Genomic DNA, 19,862 nt, shown 5'->3' on the forward strand with positions numbered 1-19,862 from the left:
AGATTAAAACCTGTATTCTAGAAAGGAGAAGTGGTTCCAGAATCTCCTTTCCTGTACAGAACAGGCAGGGGCCTGGAAATGTAAAAAAGGGAAATGGACTGATGTCATGAGTAGGAATCAGGGTTGTCAGGTCCCCCCTGGCCACCGGCTGAGAATGGGGGGTAGGGTTGTCAGATGCAGGTAGGGAAATTCCTGGAGATTTGGGAATGGAGCCCCAGGAGAACAAGAACTTCAGTGGGGTATAATGTCACAGAGTCCACCCTCCAAAGCAGCCACTTTCTCCAGGGGAACCGATCTCTGTACTCTGGTGATGAGATGTAATTCCAGGAGATTCTCAGGTTCTAGAAAGAATGACATCCTTAGAAGGAATGTCTCAGTGAGTATTTGCCTGCTCACACTTCTTTGCAAATAATGGTACAGTTTGCCACTGATGGAAGGCCAGAGAAGAACTGAGTAAAAGGATCTCTGTTTTTTTAACTCCAGACAAAACATCTTATATAACAGATAACAGATGCTACCCCCATTACAAGCTAGGCCTTTCTGAAATACATTTTAGCTAGTTCACCTGACTCATTCAGATGTTATGCTTTGAACAAAGTGGGAATTTAAGGAAATTGGTTTTAGCCAAGTTTTAGTATTTTATTCAGATTTATATTTGTATTTTATTTACTGATATACACTGCCCCAAGAACAGTTTTAGAGAGGGGTGGTTAAGAAATCTCAAAATAAGTAAGCACATTACATACATATATACGTGCATACATGCATACATATGGGAAGATATTCTATATTACAACACATAGTTTCTTGTTATTGGATGAAGTATACCAATTTCATGAATTCTGCTGTAATAATGTTCACAAAAAGTGTCTTGTCAAAAATAGATTCAAATGAGTGTTGGTCTGAAGTAGTACAATAAAAGTCTGACAAAGAGTGATTGCACTCGAAAGCTCACACCTTGAATAAATCTTTGTTGGTCTTAAAGGTGCTACTGGACTCTGATTCTATTGTGAAAAATATTGTGCCTTTACGATAAAAAAATTGATAACCCAGTTGTTCATGATAAAAACAACCAACAACTGCCTGTACACCTGCTTCTTCCACTGTGGCTCATCTTATGGAACGACCTTTCTGGGGAGCTCAGGAAGAATCCCAGTCTTGTGGCTTTCCTAAAACTATGTAAAACTGTATTATTCAACAGGGCTTTTCTGGACAGATAACAGGGTTGCACTGTACAAAATGGCTTCACAAGTTCTTTGGGTAAAATCTTCTTTAAAGTGTCCATGGTCTTTTTGGAATCAGGCAGGCAAAATGCAACCCCTTTTCTGTTTTCTGGAGGTAAGAAATGAGCTGGGAAAGGGGAGAGGGGTGATCAAGCATCCTTCTCCTGACCATACAGGGGTCTGAACACCTTGTTTTAAAGCCAACCATTTACATAAAATGTTGTTTTGGGCGTCAGTTACCTCTCCAGCCTTCTCATAACATGGCAGGCAATAACAGCCACGTTTCTGTTTTCTGGAGGTGGGAAATGAGCTGGAAAGGGGGGGGGGTGATTGGGCTGTCTTATCATACAGGGGTACCCAGCTTGCTGGGGGGTAAACGGTAATGACTGGGGAAGGCACTGGCAAACCACCCCGTATTGAGTCTGCCATGAAAACGCTGGAGGGCGTCACCCCAAGGGTCAGACATGACTCGGTGCTTGCACAGGGGATACCTTTACCTTTACCTTTATCATACAGGGGTCTGAGCGCTCTGTTTTAAAGCCAACAATTGGAACAAAATGTATTTTGGGGCTCCAGGGACCATATTCAGTATCTCAGAAATCCATCCAGACAGAAATAAACTGCAAAAGAACACAAATTCCAAAAAGAGGCTGTATCGTTCTAGCATTTCTCCATAGCAATATGGCAGTGTTGATTTTTATTCAAAATATACCTGTGTTGTGGTATTACGCACAGCAACGCGGAAGTACCTTTAAAAATGGGGGGGTCTCGGGTGGGGACACAAAATTTCAGTCACGATATAGTTGCTGTACTGTGATTGGTGGCTTGCTGTGACTGACAAACCAAGGAGCTGAGGGATGTGTTTGTGTTGCTTTCTCTTGCAGCCTTGTCAGGAGGCAAAACAGAGGAGTCTCCCTGTGAGGAGGGCTGCAATGCAAGATTTACCATCCTGTGTTTGCAATCAGGAAGCCACTCACATTTTACCCCTCCATGTGGAAACAGTCTAGTTCTTCTACTGCAGACCAACATGGCTACCTGAAACTCCTGAAATTATATTTATGTATTTAAAAATTTGCTCCTATGAAACAACATAGAACAGAGGCAGACTATCTAATGGGGTTTTAAGTAAGACAGGATGGGTTATAAACATTTTAATAACTAAAAGTATGATACCAAAAAGGCTATTCAGTATCCTATATGAAAACAGATTCTAGGTGCTACACACCTCCCCCCACCAGTGCTTTTTAATGGAAATAATGACAGAGAAGTTTGTACAGTACATTTCTTTTTACAGGATTCTGTATATCTGTAACATTATGGCTGTCATTTTCATACTACTGCTTTCAAAAGTTGGCACTGATATTTTAAAGTAAGTTAACAGAGAACTGTGGCCTATAAATAATACCATAAATTTGAGTTCAGTTATCATGGTGAATAAGATCAGTATATACATAAACAAATCTGCTTGCTACCTACAGTGTTTTTATTTTGTCATATAATTATATCATGTGTATCTCTTCACAGATGTATAAAATATATTTTCAGGAAAACTGCCACAAAGTGTTGTTAATATGTTGAAGATAGTGGTATATTTGTATACTAGGTAGTATAATCATAGATGTGAAACATATTTGTATTCACAGATGCCTGCCAAATATTCTGTTTTGTTACTGTACAAACAGGTTGATATTATTAAAGTGAATTGCCACCTAACTTATCTGCTTATTTTTGCAGATAAAAAAACTCTATTCAGGATAACCTTAAGCAAACCAGTGGAATGTTTACATTTCTTGCTTTTGAATGTGACTTCTGAACTGCTTTGAAAAGCACCCTTGGCCTGATGAGTACTAAATATGTTCCATTTTAGGGGGAAACAGGGGGGTGAAGGGAAGTTAGTTTGTTCAAGCCCTGAGAATTTAGACAATCTTTAAGGGGAGTATTTTGGGTGGTGGACATTTCCGAATTCTTCCCTCCATGCAATTCATGGTGACCCCCCAGGTGTCACTATATCTAATGATGGACAACCCCATTGCGATCATAAAAACTGCAAACCCAGGCCACGCAGAGACAAGGTAGGGATTTCTACATACTAAGGATTGGGATAGCCTGGTAACTGGATGTTCTCTAGGAGCACCAAAGGATGAGAATAGATGAATGTCACTTAAAGGCAGTAAGGAGAAGAAATTAGCCCACTCAGACCTATAAGTTTAGAGTGGAAGATTTTGGGAGGAAGGATTACTAACTTGGTCCTCACCAGGGTTCCTTATGAGCTGGGCTGTCTAACAATAAGCTTGATTGTCACATGCATATCAAATGGATAGTAAAATAGACTAACCGCAGATAATATGGGTTTCTGCAAACTCATCAGTTGTCTTGGTATGCAGGCAAATATTCATTTTTAAATGACAACAAAGAACACTCTCTCCCACAGACACCATGTATCCTTCACGCTCATTGGCGTCCGGGGACTATGGACTTCTGAGAGCAACTGAGCACTGGTGGGGTGGGAAAGGAAAATGAGTTAGAGGAGACCTGTTTCTAGATACGATTATGCTATGAAAATTAAGGGGTTGCAAAGAGAAGAGGCAAGCTTACCACCAGTTCCTATTTCAAACATTAATAGAAATACCCATGCAAAAAGATGCACTATAAATGCAAAACTTTAATAAAGTACTCAACAGAGTTACACCTTAGCATAGTTAAATCACTGAGTCAATGGAATCAAGTATGCAACTCTGCTTAGGACTCTACTATTAATATATTGCAATGACATATACCGTATTCTAATAATATACAGTTAATGCTTTGGCATACATAAACATACTTTTCTTACAGCCTCACGGTATTTCCTTGTTTTGGTGTTCTTCAGGGGCCAATCCTAAAGAATGGCAACTCTTGATTGAAACCTAGACATGGCTTTTGGATTCAACGGTAAAGAAACTTGATGATTTACATTATGAGCAAGACTAGATGTTAACAGTACCCCACTGGAAAGTTGCCATAGGAAAGGAGCTCCCTTGCCAATCAGTTAAGATGTAACTACATCCACTAGGATTTCTACGTCACCTTTCTAATACACTGGTTACCTACACTCTCCAGAAACATGTGTGATCTACCCCTCCCTCACTCTGAACTGACTTTGGCTTTGTTATCATGTGGGCATGTCCATGAAGTCATGGTGAGATTAAATATTACTTTGCAACCCACCCCCCGGATCAGCTCAAGTACCAAAAATCAGCCACTTTGACAAGTAATGCCATTACTAATTCACACCAGCAGTCATAACAACAACTTGAACAACAAATATTCCCATTCTTCAGCACTTTGGACTACACCATATAACACATTTTAAATGCAAGAATCCAAAAGAACATGCACTTTGGTGAAGGAATTACTGTCATCTTTAGAAAGAACTTTTATCTTCTTGTGCCAGTGGCTATGATTTGCTCTTTTTGTAGAAAAACACTGCAAGAGCCAAGACTCCCAGAGTGTTTTGCACTAAACTCTTCCATTCTGCCAAACAGGAAAAGTTCAAGAAATAATTAAAATCCTATTACATAAAAACAAAAGTAGGGAATCTCTTTCCCCCACCCCAAACACATAAAGGAACTAGTTGGGCATTTAAGATGTTGAAGTAACTAGTATAATTCTCAAAGGCAATTTTTAAAAAGCAAGCAAGCAAAGTGGCTGTGTATTTGAATGGCAACAAAAGATCCAAAATTGAATATAACCAGGAACAAAGTTAGCAAAAATATTGCAAAGGAAGGTAAAAATTAATGCAAAATGATGTTATCAATTTAAATAAAATAAACAGGAGTTTTAATATAAACATATGCAGATATGTTAACAATATTATTTCCAGTTATGACCTTGTTGCCAGCCTTTCAATGTCAGGTTGGTCCCAAATGTCTACATTGAAGTTGACCTGATGGATCAAATCCTATGGGCCTTGAATTTCCATTTCACAAGCTTAGTATCCTATCTCATTGATGATCAACCTTGTGTAACTAAGAGACAGTTGTAGGTTAACAACTTTTACTTTAGTGAGGATAACTGGGGCTCTGAAAACGGCATTAGAAAATGTACTGACAACACAACTGCTAATAGGCCTTAATGATTCTTGATTATGTTTCCATGAAAGGCAACTAACAGGCTACTGATCTTGCAGATCAAACAATGTTTTCTACTGACTCTACATAGATTACAGCTGCTGCCTATTTCTTATGCCAGGACAAACATATGTACAGAATGGACGAATGTACAACAAATATCTTGAGCAACAGAAAATAACAGTGACAGATTTAAATCAGTGCAGCATGATTCAGTAACAGCACTAGCAATTGTACATATTAGAAAAGGAAGCACTGAGTATTGCAAACTGAACTGTCTCTTCCTTGCTAGAGATCAACTAATTCATGAAATAAAAGCATATTTCAAATATAGTTATTTTAACATCCAAGAGTAGAAACCATCATCCCACAGATTTGTAGGGGGTTTTGAACATTTTTGATAAAATAGAGGTATTATTAATAATCTAAACAGTTACAATATCGATTTTGTTCAAATGTTCTAAAAGGAGACCACTTGCTGTATTTTATTTTAACACTGTAAACTGCAAGTAAATAACGATAAGACATCCTAGGCGGCCTGATAATCTCTGACAACAATTCTAACAGTGTCATTGTGGCCACTGGAGAAACCGGCATGTACGAAACCCTGACCCACCGAGCCTTTTATCTGCATGTGTACTCTCCACAGGCCGAGCAAATAAAGGCCAACTGATAATTTACACATGAATGAACTTTCTCTGCAGAGTAGGCACCAGAGACATTTCTTTTCTCTGTTACTGAGAGAAAAGCAGCCAGGTCTGAGCTTGTCTCACTAGAAATCATACAAGTGAAACAGTGATATGTTCGAAAATGGCAGATCAGCAAAGGAAAGCTGTTCTGAATGCCTGATAAAAATGGCAGCCACAAAGGACTGGCAGACTGTTTAGCTTGAAACAGGGCTCATGGTAACAATAGGTCTTTATCCTAGTCCAAACAGGTAGTGCCTTACAAACTGCAGTGGAGATACAATCCTGATAGAAGATTACACAAGATACCTGAATGGATATCTTTAAGGAATTAGCCTGGGTTTTAATGAAGTATGATGCAGGAGCTCCTTGATATCTAACAGTCATTATCAATACCTCAGATGACTTGAACAAAAAAACATATAAACCAATCTCCTTGGCTGGTTATTCATATGGAATTTCAACTCAGGCTGTCCTGATATATCCATAGGCAGTTACAGTATATTTTAAAATCACAAACAACATATACTAAAGCATATAAAATATTAAGATACAACCCTTGGAAATCTCAAAATACACAAAAATATTTACTAGCCCAATTTTTCCAAGTGCCATCAGGCCTCTGATCACTAAAAGCCCATCTGGACAGAACAAGGTTTCACAGCTTCTGCAAGATGCTAAAGCTGAAGGGAAGAAGTTTCTAAATACAGCAGCAGCTATTGAGAATTTCCAAGTACATGCTGTCATGCACAACTTTGTCTAAAAGTCTCAGCTACATGCTAAAAATTTATATGCTGATGGTCAGAATAGAGGTAATGAGCCAGGTCCATCATTTTCAACCAGGAATGAATGCCAAGTCTGCGGTCAAGTAGCTAAGGTATAACAAGCTGGTGCTGAATCCAGACTGGGCCAAAGTCATGGTGGTTGGGAAAGCTGATGCTTGAGTATGTTTGGATGGATGGAGTAGAATTGGCATCTGCAAAACACGTCAGCAGAATCCTGCTGGATCCGACTAGTGGTTCATCTAGTCTAGCATCTTGTTCCACAGAGTGGTCAATCAAATGCCTAGGACGGCCTGTGAATGGGCTACAGAGGCCATCTCTCTCGAGTGAACTAACTTTGAAGACAATCCAGAAATTGCAACGGGTGCAGAACCTGGCAGTTTGACTGTCATTATTTTTGTCAGCAAAAATTGTCTATTTTAAAACAGCTTCCTTGACAGTTTATTTCTCAGTTCAATTCATGGTGCTGGTTATTACCTTTAAAGCCCTCCATGGACTGGGATTCATATATTTAAGGGATTGTCCTTGTGCTCCACCTCACCCAAAAGGTAGCAAGTTGAAGACTCTAGCTGGAGCAAAGGGGCTACCATTTCAGAGAGAATATGTAAAGCAGCCTTCAGAGTTATCACACAACTATCCAGGTCCTAGTGAGTTCTCATATTGATGACTTTCACTGGTTCTATTCTAGCTTTTGTGAGATCCAAGACCCATTCAGCCTTGATGTTAGTTTCTGGAGTTTGCTCAAGGAGCTTTTCCTAATGATGCTTTAATTAGCTTGTCTGGATGGAAGAGTGTCCTTTGGGATACCAGGATGAGAGAAAGAACAAGAATAATTTATGCAGCAAAGGAAATAATGCAGCCTTCTAGTCTATACTTGATGTCTCCTTGTTATTATAGACTGACACAAATAGTATAGTTATTATAGGATAGAATATGGGAAAATGTAAAATAATTGCAATGTGAATTGCTATTGTACATACTATAGCTCTTTTAAACCAAAAAATCACACTTGATAAGGACATCTTTTCCAATTTCCTAAGCATACTTACAGTTGGTAAATTCATATGAAAGAGGAACTGCAAAATTAATATTACTTTGTTAACTACTAACACGCACAAAGTCTTGTGTACTCCAACTTCATACTCATTTTTAACACTATCTGTACATCGCCCGTGGCGCCACGGGCACCACGGACTAAATAAAAGAGTATGGCGTTCTGGGACGGGATGTGTCCGGGATGAGGAAGGGTCCAATCCGGATTGGACCCTTCCTCATGACAGACAATCGGAGGGACCAATCGGCAGGCGCAAAGCGCCTGCCGATTGGTCCCTCTGATTCCCAGCCCCAGCAACTATGAGCCGCGCACAGCGTGGCTCGCAGTTGCTCCCGGCCTGACGTGGTGAGAGGCGCTTTGTGCCTCTCGCCGCGTCAGGCCGCCACCCGAGGGAGCCCCCGGCAGTCGCACGGAGCGCAGCTGCCGGGGGCTCCCTGCCCGGCGGCCTGACGCGGCAAGAGGCGCTTTGCGCCTCTCGCCACATCAGGCCGCCACCTCAGACAGCCACCGCCCAAGACAGCCACGTCAGCCAAGGAGGAGGCCATCAGCAGAGGCCGAAGATGCAGCATACCCTGCTGAAGACGAAGGATGGCCCGCCACAGCCACCACCAGCGCAGCCCCCACCATGGACCAAGAACACCCGGGTAGGCCACGGCGCGGAGGAGGCAGGCCCACAACCAGCTAGCGCCCGCTGTATTGCAGTTACAGCGGGCTTAATTACTAGTTGTTTATAATCCAAAGACTGATGGCAGAGAACTGACCAAGTTTTTATTCTAGGATTTCTTATTTTCTTGTGCGCTGTAGAATGTTCTGTTGTGACTTGTAATGTTCTGATGTGTCATGTAAGTTATACATGCGGAAGAAGGATTAGTAAATGTTATGAGAAAACCAGAGTTCAGTTTCAGAAATATGAACCATCGTCTAGCACTAGTTTTATTTTCACAACAGCTGGTGAGGCTGCGATGTTACCATCCTATTTCATGATGATGCTTGAATTAGCTTGTCTGGATGGAGACAATGCAGTGGCTCCAAACAACTTTTACTCTCAGTCTTGGCCAATTCCCTTCCTTACTACTGCCTCTTTTCCATATGGCTTTCATCTATGCAGGTATCATGATCTCCAGCACAAGTCTTGTAGATGGTCAAAAGCAACCCTTTCTCCCTTTCTTCATCAGTGAAAAATTTGTGAGATACACCTCAGTGCTTAAGCTTAGCCAATATAGTACCTAAGACCAGCTGTCCCCAACCCCCGGTCAAGGGACTGGTACTGGTCCATCGATCGGTCAGTACCGGGCTGTGGCTCCTCCTTGTACTCCTCCCCGGTGGCTGTCTCAGGGGCTGCCCTGCCACTGGCTCACCTTTGGTGCTCTCCAGCGGCCACCATGGCTGGGGCTCCCCCTTGGCGTGACACTGCGCAGCTGCTGCTGGCAGCGTTCCCCAGTGGGAGGCGGGAAATCAAGGGCACCGGTGGGAAAGCAAGCAAAGCAGGGGCTCAGGTGGCTGCGGTGATGTCCCTCAGCAAAAGGCTGCCCCCCCTGGGCCTCAGTAAAATTGTCAAGCATTGACTGGTCCCCGATGATAAAAAGGCTGGGGACCACTGCCTACGACCATAAGATCTTCAGTGTTTGTGGCCTTATTTCCCATCATCCCAATCCTATTTATGATTATACAGTCAGCCACATCTTCACTTTTGGTCCATATCAGGTCAACACGAAGATTTGCCTAAACTCAAATAATAAGAAGGGTATGTACATGCAGCAGAAAAAACAGCCATGGATGTGACATATCTAAGTGAATTAAACAAGAGATATGGATTTGGAAAAGTCTTTTCCTCATTCTTCTCCTAAGTATTACAAGAAAAATAATCTGCATTAGACAAAAGAAAATACTTTGTTGTCATTCCCACAATGTCTTTTAGATGAGATCAGCTAAAACAGGTTTGGTTTATGGGCATTTTAGTCATGGATGATCTGCTTATCTCAAAAGTCCACAATATTGTAAATTCTACCCTAGTGTTTCCTTACACATTACCACAGCCTTTGGAAGCTTATTGGAAATGTTTTGGCTGCTAGACTCTACTAATAATTGCTGAATAGGGTTCTCAGCTCCAGGTTGAGGAATTCCTGCTCAAAAGAGTATATTACCATAGAGGCTACCCCCCAAAACAGACACTTTTTCCAGGGGAAGTGAAATCTGTAGTTTGAAGATCAGTTTTAATTCCAGGAGTTCTCCAGGAGGTTGGGAGCCGGAGGAAGTGCTAAGAATCATTACATGACCTAGACTGTATATGTCATGAGTTTTAGAAGAAGCATCTGTATAAATTATACTGTTAGCACATGCACTGAATTATCTTCCCACACTAGTCCTACTGAAATAAACAACAATGTGCACTGACTTAGGGAGCTAAGCAGGTTGACTTAAAAGCAAATCATATGTTATTCTATGGGATTTACTCTCAGGAAAGGGATTTACTCTCTGGAAAGTCTTTGTGGTTGCCGTTTTCCATTTCCTGATTTGGAGAGAGAGACAAAACTGCGGGGTCTGACAGTGGATGTGAGACCACTTGTGCTGGATTTTGCAACCAACATAATGGCATCCTAAGTGCAGCAATTTACTTTTTCTTATTCAAGAAAAAAAACACATTTTTTTTTGCCTAAGCTGTTATGTCCCATATTGCAGATCTTTCATTTTGTCGTATAGAACTCAGTGCTATTATAAATACAGTTCAGGTGAGGCAAAAAGTGGCCCATTATCCTATCCTGAGACTTGCATTATTCCATTTCCAATGGAGAGGAGCACTTTATTTTCTACAACTGAAGTGAATGGTTACCACTCACTGTAGATTTTGTCCTCATGGCCTTACTTTTTGACCCAGTAGAAGAAGAAGAGCTGGGGTTTTGTACCGTGCTTTTTATTACCCAAAGGAGTCTCAAAGCAGCTTACAATTGCCTTGGGTATAGTTGTTAAGAGCAGCAGCTTCTAATCTGGCAAGCTGCATTTGATTCCCTGCTGCTCCACATGCAGCCAGCTGAGTGGCCTTGGACACATCACAGCCCTGATAGAACTGTTCTGACCAAGCAGTAATATCAGGGCTCTCTGAGCCTCACCTACCTCACAGGGTGTCTGTTGTGGGGAGAGGAAAAGGAAGGTGATTGTAAGTCGCTTTGAGACTCCTTACAGTAGAAAAAAGCAGCATATAAAAAAACAACTCTTCAACCTTCCCTCTCCTCACAACAGACACCCTGTGAAGAACATGAGGGTGAGAGAGCGCTGAGAGAAACTGTGACCAGCCCAAGGTCACCTAGCTAGCTACATGTGAAGGAGTGGGGAATCAAACCTAGTTCTCCAGATCTTACTCACTACACCAAGTTGGCACAGTAGTGAACTGACAGAGCTTTTCCTATATAATCCCAACAAACAGGTCCAGATGATCTATATATGCCCTTTATATATCTGAGTTAGTCAAAATGGAACAGGCTATCTTTTTGGTTATGGGATGAACACATCCCTGTGGGCTTTTGACAGTAATAGTACTCATTTTTTTGTCATTTACTACTTAAAAAAACCACTGATTAGTCCAATAAAAGAGAAAATGTCGTTTCGGATGCCAGGTTAAATGAAGATTTCTATTATGCTGTAGATAAAGACACTGCTAGGAACCAACAAATTAGTTTTTTAAAATGAATTGTACACATTTACAAAATTGTACTGAACAACTTAGTACTTAAGTCTGAATTTAATTTGCCCCCTTCAACATTCTAGCTTCAGTTTAGGTCCAATAATCTAGTCATACATTTCTCCTTATGTTGGAGAAAATAATGGAACAAATTGGGTGTTGTTCGTATATTCCATATGTCTAAAAGCTTTTGCTTTTGAAAGTTTTCTTATCATTTAACACAAACATAGCTTATCTCTGTGCCTGTCTGATATCTTCATTGGACAGCTAATTATTCAAGCTACGCAGAAAGGCCATTCCTGCTTGGCATATCCCAAAAACATACTTCGCGTTCCTGTTAAGCTTACTTGAGAAGATGAAAAAGGTACCATTTATTACAAGCTCAGTTTCAAATATAGACATTTGGTAGAAAACAGTAGAGTAATGGGAAACTAGTTGAAGAGGATGCTCACACTTTTTCATGTGACAATAACTATCTATTGCAACATTATATCAGTCCTGAACTATTGAATATACTCATCTATAGGGGGAAAATAATAGGAAAGAGGCAATGGGGCAGTGCACAGTTGTGATCTTCTCTAATGATGCTCAGATAATAATCCAACCATTCTTAAGGATAGACATTCATAAGTACAAAATAATAATTTGCAGAGGAAGGAAAAAGATAATCAAACCCTACTTTTCACTTCCAGTAGTCATTATTTCCTCCTTCAACAGGTCCTTCTCCCAGCCAGTGCCCAGAATATTACAATAGTTGCTGCCACTTTTGCCACAAGGCCACACAGCTCTGAGCCAACCCATACCAGTATCAGGTGGTTCCATGGAGAGAGACCAATGGGGAACCCAAAAAGGTCAAAATAAGGGAAGTGAATTTAAGCCTCGGTAGGGCAGAATACAATTAAAAAACATAGTACTAATATCTATTAAAGTTAAAAACCCAAGGCTTATTGCGTAGCCTCAATAAAACCAGTGCATGCATGCATACCAATGCCTCCACTGACTGGATGCGTTTCCGCATTACCACCTTTATCAACTGTCAGGCATGAATAAAAACAGCATACATAAAATACAAGAATTACAAGGATTGTTATATACAGGGTTAACCCCTATACATAAAATTATATTATATACTTAGGACACTATGACCCTCTGAAAGGAAATAAAGAAGAAAAGTTGTCTTATAATAGCATGATGTAAATCAATTAGGGAAACCTTTAAAAAAATCCCTGTAAGTTAATCATCTACTAGTCAATTCTGTGGACCAGAATACATTGAGGCATCTAATGTTTCAAAAGCAGGCCCTGGTAAAGATAAGCACCTATAAAGTTTATAAGTATGCAATTATTAGAAATTCCCATATGCTAATTATGAAGTAACTATCCAGGGAGGTATCAGGAATCCTCTAGCTTTGGATTTCCTACACTGAGCAGGTGGTTGGACTAGTACCAAGACAGCTGCTTCCCTTTCAGCCTAAGATATCCCATCCCTTCCCTCCAGTGCAGCATTTGTAGCTAACACATAGGCAATGGGTAGAAGCTTTGGTTCATGTGCCAGTTATGGGTTATGGGTTGCTTTGAAAGGGCTTCATAATCAAGGCATTCCAAAGTGGCTTCAATCTTAAAGCATTTATGGAAAATACTTGATTAGGGTTACTTAGCCCTAATACAGCCCTCTACAAAAATGTTACAATTCTAAACAGAGCTCCAGAACCGAGGTCTATTGGCTGCTACTCAATAATCTCTATTGGCTTTAACATGCATTGAACTCAGTAACATAAAAAGTTGCAACAGAGATATCAAATATGTCTTCTCCCTTCAGTGACCCACTACTTACCGCTAGTATCCATCAGCAGTAGTCAATTACTTAGCTAGACTTGGGGCCTACAGATTTTTTTGCTTGTCCACCAAAGATCCAGAGTTTGTTTTCATTCTCAGTAGTATGTGCGTAAAGGATCTAGGATTCTTAGTAGACCATACACTGAACATGAATCAGCAGTGTGACTTGGTGGCTAAAAAGGCAAATGGGATTTGGGGCTGTATCAAATGGAGTATCGTGTCCAGATCACAGGAGGTGATGGTACTGCTTTACTCTGCTCTGGTTTGGCCTCACTTGGAGTACTGTGTTCAGTTTTGGGCACCACAATTGAAGAGAGCTGTAGACAAACTGGAACGTGTCCAGAGAAGGGCAACAAATATGAGGAAGGGTTTGGAGAATAAGACGTATGAGAAAAGGTTGGGGAAGCTTGGTCTGTTTAGCCTGGAGAAGAGATGACTAAGAGGGGATCTGATAACCATCTTCAAGTATTTATAAGGCAGCCATATAGAGGATGGAGCAGAGTTGTTCTCTCTTGCCCCGGAGGGATGAACCAGAACCAATGGGAGGAAATTAATTCAAAAGAAATTCTATCTAACCATCTGGAACAGAGCAGTTTCTCGGTGGAACAGGCTTCCTAGGGAGGTGGTGGGTTCTCCATCTTTGGAAATTTTAAAACAGATGCTGGATAGCCATCTGACAGAGAGGCTGATTCTGTGAAGGTTCAAGGGGGTGGCAGGTTTCAGTGGATGATTGTGTCCTGCATATTGTAGGGCATTGGACTAAATGATCCAGGAGATCCCTTCCAACTCTGTTATTCTATGATTCTATTCCACAGACATAACGTTTCTGCCTGAAGAAAGAATTTGCAAGTCCAATGGCAGTATTACCAATAAAAGAAGTCCAATTCATCCTAAACCAACACACTATGTACCCTAAAAGGGTTAAGTGAAGATCTTGAGTTTGATGCGATAGCTTTGTTTGCTCTATTATTTTTGTCTGCCTCTCATAGACCGTTTATGCACTGGAGGTTTCATGCCGGGATGCAGGCTGGAGTTTTAGTCATGGCAGGTTGCCCCACCTCTTCCTGCACCCACATGGGGGAGCATTTGGCCTGGTGCACATCATCCACCCCCTATCTGTCCTCCTGATAGGGGGATGGGGCAGTGAAGTTCCCAGTGCATAAACGGTCATAATGATTCAGTCACTACTAGCAGTCATATTTGGAAACACAGGATCTTAAAAATATCTCATCAGAAGTAGATGCCATAACTACTAAATGTTGAATATGTGTTTTCTTTGGGGTAAGGATAAATCATCTGTTTTTGCCTTACCCATTTTTGAGATAATAGGTCTCAATATATATAAATAAATGCATTGCCAGTATATGGGTATGTTTGTTAAATGTAATTTCCATGTTCATGAATTTTAATGATACATATGTTTCCTGTAGGCTTGATTTTAGTGTTAAAAGAATGTATTTTGTAATTTTATACAGATTTTAACCTTTGTACTTACTTGTTTTTTATTTCTTCCAGACAGCGGGCTTACTTGCCCTTCAAAGACATTTTAAAAATTATAATAGGATTATAAGATTTTGAGTAGCAATCTTATAGATGCATATTCTGCATTATTTGTATGTTTCTGTATTTTATACATCATTTCCTCTCATGAAGAATTTTTCAGAAATGAGCTGTTAAATAACTGCTGTGCCTTATTTTTATTTATAAAAAACAGCCCCCAAGCCTCACATATTTTAAAGTAAACTCAATCAGAAGTTTCAGACTTAGCTAATTATTATGAGCCATTTTTTTATTTGATTTTTTAAAAAGTTGGTTCCTGGTACACTACACTATCCACACTAGAATCTCAAACCAAAACGGAGTCCTCCGGAAATTCTGCTACATAATTAGACATTTACAAGTGATGGATTTACAAGTGAGAGACCTATACGGATTTAGCTGAAAATTCTTTTGAATTAATTTCATCCCATTGGTTCTGGTCCTACCCTCTGGGATAAAAGAAAACAACTCTGCTCCATCCTCTATGTGACAGCCCTTCAAGTACTTGAAGATGGCTATTGTATCACCTCCTAGCTGTCTTCTCTCTAGGCTAAACAAATCAAGCTCTCTCAACCTTTTCTCATAAGTCTTGGTCTCCAAACCCCTCATTATTTTTGTTTCCCTCCTCTGGATATGCTCCAGTTTGTTTACATGCTTCTTCAATTGTGGTGCCCAAAAGAGGTCCAACCAAAGCTGAGTAAAGCGTTACCATCACCTTGCACGATCTGGGCACTATACTACTTTTGATACAGTCCAAAATCCCATTTGCCTTTTTAGCCAATGAGTCACACTGCTGACTCATGTTCAGTATATGGTCTACTAAAACTCCTAGATCCTTTCTGCACATACTACTGCCAAGACAAGTCTCCCCCATCTGATAATGATACATTTGATTTTGAGATACTGAACTTTTTTCACTACTGAAATTCTTTTTAGCCCAGTTTTCCAGCCTGTCAAGATCATCCTGCATTCTGATTCTGTTTTCTGGTATGTCTGCTACTTGTAGTTTAGTATCACTTGCAAATTTAATAAGTACCTTCTCTATTCCTTCACCCAAATCATTTATAAATATGTTGAACAACAAAGGGCCCAGGACAGATCCCTGAGGCACTCCACTTGTTACTCCTCTCCAAAAGGACAATGAACCATTAATAAGCATCCTTCGGATAATATCTGTCAACCAGTTATCAATCCACCTAACAGTAATAGAATCCACATCACATTTTACCAATGTCAGCAAAAATATCATGTGGAACCTTATTATAAGCTTTACTAAAAATGAGATAAGCCATGTCCACAGCATTCCCTTGATACAGTAAGGTAGTAACTTTCTCAAAAAGAGAGATAAAGTTAGTCAGACTTGACTTGTGAATGCGGGTCGAGGCATGACGGTTGCAGATGGAAAATTTCCATTGATGGAAATCAAACTGGAAATCGATTTCAGTGCAGACGGGAGGGACTGAATCGACCTGGGAGTGGAATAAAAGCTCCGTGCAGTTTACACCCTGGTCTCCTTTCCCCCCATCAGCCAATCCAGTTTTATCTGCCCCCTTCTTTTCAGCTTTCCAGCCTTTCATCCTTGTGGCAGCCTTTAGTCAGGACAACTATGGCCCAGTTGCATGGGGAGAAGCCTGCAAGGATTTGTGAGGGGCACCTCATTTCCTTCTTTTCCTTTCCCCCATTCTATTCTCTTTCTCCCTCCTCTTGGAAATCCCCATATTCCCACCTTTCCCTTCTTCCTTCTCTGTTTCTCACCTACCCACCAATCTACCTATATCTGCCTCATGTTTGGCTTTATTTTATATTTACTTCATTTACCTGCCTTTATGCATGATGGAGACCCAAATCAGCTGACATCACTCTCCTTTTCTCTGTTTTATCCTCACAAAACCCCTGTGAGATAAGTTAGGCTGAGACTGTGTAACCGGCCTGAGGTATCCCAGTGAGCTTTCATACAAATTGGGGATTCAAACTTGAATCTTCCAGATCCTAATCTGAAACTGTAAATATACATTACATTGGCTCTTGTGACATGGCTACTGTTGAACAGAAGGCAGCCACAAGATTTGGATGAGTCCTGTAAATCAAATAATATCAAGTTGCCAGAGATCATTGCCAGGTCTGGACCCGAGGAGTCCTCCTTCAGAGACCAAAACAACCCTGGAAAGGGTCCTGTCCTTTCCTCTGCCTTTTACTGATTGAAACTAAGGCTTGAAGACTGGTGATATTGCCGTGGTTGCCTAGTGATAGACACAGCAGCGAGCATATATTTCTTAAAAGCATAGGTGCTGGTTCCATTTTTTTGTGGAGGGGCAATTAATTCCTCAATGTATTTTTTTAATCTTCTTTTTTTCATTGCAAAACTGGGGTTTTCCTCAGGTTAGAAGAAGAATCACTCCAATCTCTGGATTAACCATCTGTATATAGCTATGATTTCTTATTACAGAGCAATCCTAAAGAATTATACACCATAATAAGCCCAGTTAGCTCAATGGATTTAGAATAGTATAACTCTTCTTAGGATTGCGCTGTTAAATATGTTTACTTTCTTTGTTTTCGCTCTAATTTTATCTAGTTAACTTTCATGTTTCCTTTTGTTTTCTAGAAAGACAGCCTTGAAGAGCCAAGGCAGTTACAGGTACAAGTACACAGAGGGCAAAACTTCTACCAAGGCAGCTAGATGTCTCCTCTAATGTATTTTGATAGATATTTAGTTAGAGCTTTCTATTTCACTTTTACCTTATTTAATTTTTCATCTTCATGAAATTCTATATTAATGTTGAAAATATATGGACATCTTTGTTATTTCTCTCCAACCTGATTGCTGACAAGTTTTTTTTTTTTTAATTTCCAGTTTAGAATTTCTGGAATACTACTCCCATTCTGTATTTAATCTATTTCATAGAAAAATAACAGGATCAAAAAAGGAGCTTAACATAGAACAATACAAGAAGATTGGAATTATTAATGGGATATCCAAGGTTTAGAATAAAAAAAAGTTTTGGGGAATGTGACCAATGATCACAGTGAGGGGCGATATATAAATTGAATAAATAAATAAAAACTGATATTATTTTATAATAACTGATCTATTGATTATTGGGCCCACATGAGTATTTTATAAGGCTCCTTCATGATGATAATGATGATGGTCCCCTGTGGATGTAATTTCCAGATAGGACATTGCATATACCATGGATGTATATCACAAAGCATGGCAGGGAGTCTGTTTTATGAGACCCTATGATATGGGCATGTAGCAAAATAAACAGACATGCATCTGCCATAAGTGACTATTAATTAGACATATGAAAATTCCAATCTGTATAGGAAGTCCTTATACCTGAAATGTCCCCCAGGCCAAAGGAGAGTTATATAAGGGAACGCTCAGTTAGGACATTGCAAAAATGGAATGCATAAGGAAAGAGGGCAAGGTTGAGACCATCAAGCATGAGGATAAATTTTGTGTTCTGCTAATCACATCAAACACATTTGAGCCTAAAATGCTGGGGATCACCAGGCTTTTCTCCACAATCATGAGTACTAGAAACCCAATTATTTTAAAAGAAATAAATACAGGATACAGTTTAAGTAACCATATTTAGGGTTAAGACAGAGAGGGAGAGAAAGAGAGAAAGGATAATTTTGACCATCTAAAGCTCTGTCTTTGAAAAGAATACTGGGAAAATGACAATCACACATCTGCATTTCTTTTTGTTACTCTGCCTTACTAACTGAACTGAACCTCGGGGCAGAATATTCACTTATGTTCTCATCCCCATTCTCCTTCTTAAACCAGGTCTTAAGAAGAGTTTTGGTTGTCACCATTGACTGAGAATCCATGGGGTAATTTCCACACTACACAGAGCCTTTCAGTCTGTTGAGCTAGAGTCATGAATTATTTCCTCAAATATGTTTCCAGCATGACAACACTACTTTATTTTATAAGATGTACTGGAGCTGAAAAACACAGCAGGGTCAACTGCAGTTGGCAGCTGTCCTAGAAAAAAAAAGAAGCAGCAGAAGTTGTGCATGCACCATCAGTAACATCAAGTGCCATGAAACAGTTGTCAAAGATGAAATATATGTTTGCATGGAAGGGACAGCATGGTCCTAATGGAGAAATATTTTAAAAGATTGTCAGGCAGGGGATATTTTTCTTCTTAATAAGGATTAAAAGACAAAGTCAGGAATGTGTCTGTGGTCAGCTCCTTGCAAGGCATGGCTGAGAAATCAGTGAATGTACAACTATGGAATTTGTGTGATTCCAGCATGTACGACCACTTGCTTTTTAGCCTCTGCTCCTCTGATATTACTGTGCTTTCAGTTTTAAAATACTCATATCCACACCCACCTTGTTTCTAGGCAGACCTACAAATCATACAATTTGAAAACTGGGAAATGTTTTGCATCATGGAAAAGTATGGTGGGAATGTGCTAAATATTGCTTTTGTTAGGCAAAAATATATCTTGAAGCAAAGACTGCTAGAGGTACAATTCAAATTAGTTTACAGTGCAAAATATTTGCATTCAATTTGATTTAGATGTTGGTTGAAAATAAATCACTGAGAAGAAAATATTCTTTCGATTGGCAAGATTCCTCACTGCTGTTTCTCATCTTATGACGCCAAAGTGCATATTTCTGCTATGCATTTGGCACAATATGGGCATAATGATGGGGTGCCAAAGTCCTCTAAACCTACTAAAAATGATATACTCTGTGATAAAAAAAATTTTTTGTCACATATACCATTTATCTACAGTGGTCCTGAACAAAGATGAGGAGATTTTAGAACAACAGCAAGATTATTCATCACATACTGCGGGGTTTGTTTCGGGAGACAGAATATAAAACAATTTCCTGAAGATATTTTGTGTTTAGCATAAAATATTTAAAATGTCTCATTTCCAAGAAATCTGGTGGGAGTTCATGACAGATGTGTTAAACCCCCCCTCCA

General features: G+C 39.9%; 1 protein-coding gene across 6 annotated transcripts in view; it reads right to left on the reverse strand.

Moving 5' to 3' along the window:
- ARB2A (ARB2 cotranscriptional regulator A) overlaps positions 1 to 19,862 on the reverse strand; it is a 269,563-nt gene that overhangs the window by 27,222 nt on the left and 222,479 nt on the right. The window lies entirely within an intron of this gene.

Source organism: Paroedura picta, chromosome 7, assembly GCF_049243985.1.
Source record: "Paroedura picta isolate Pp20150507F chromosome 7, Ppicta_v3.0, whole genome shotgun sequence".
Taxonomy (NCBI): domain Eukaryota; kingdom Metazoa; phylum Chordata; class Lepidosauria; order Squamata; family Gekkonidae; genus Paroedura; species Paroedura picta.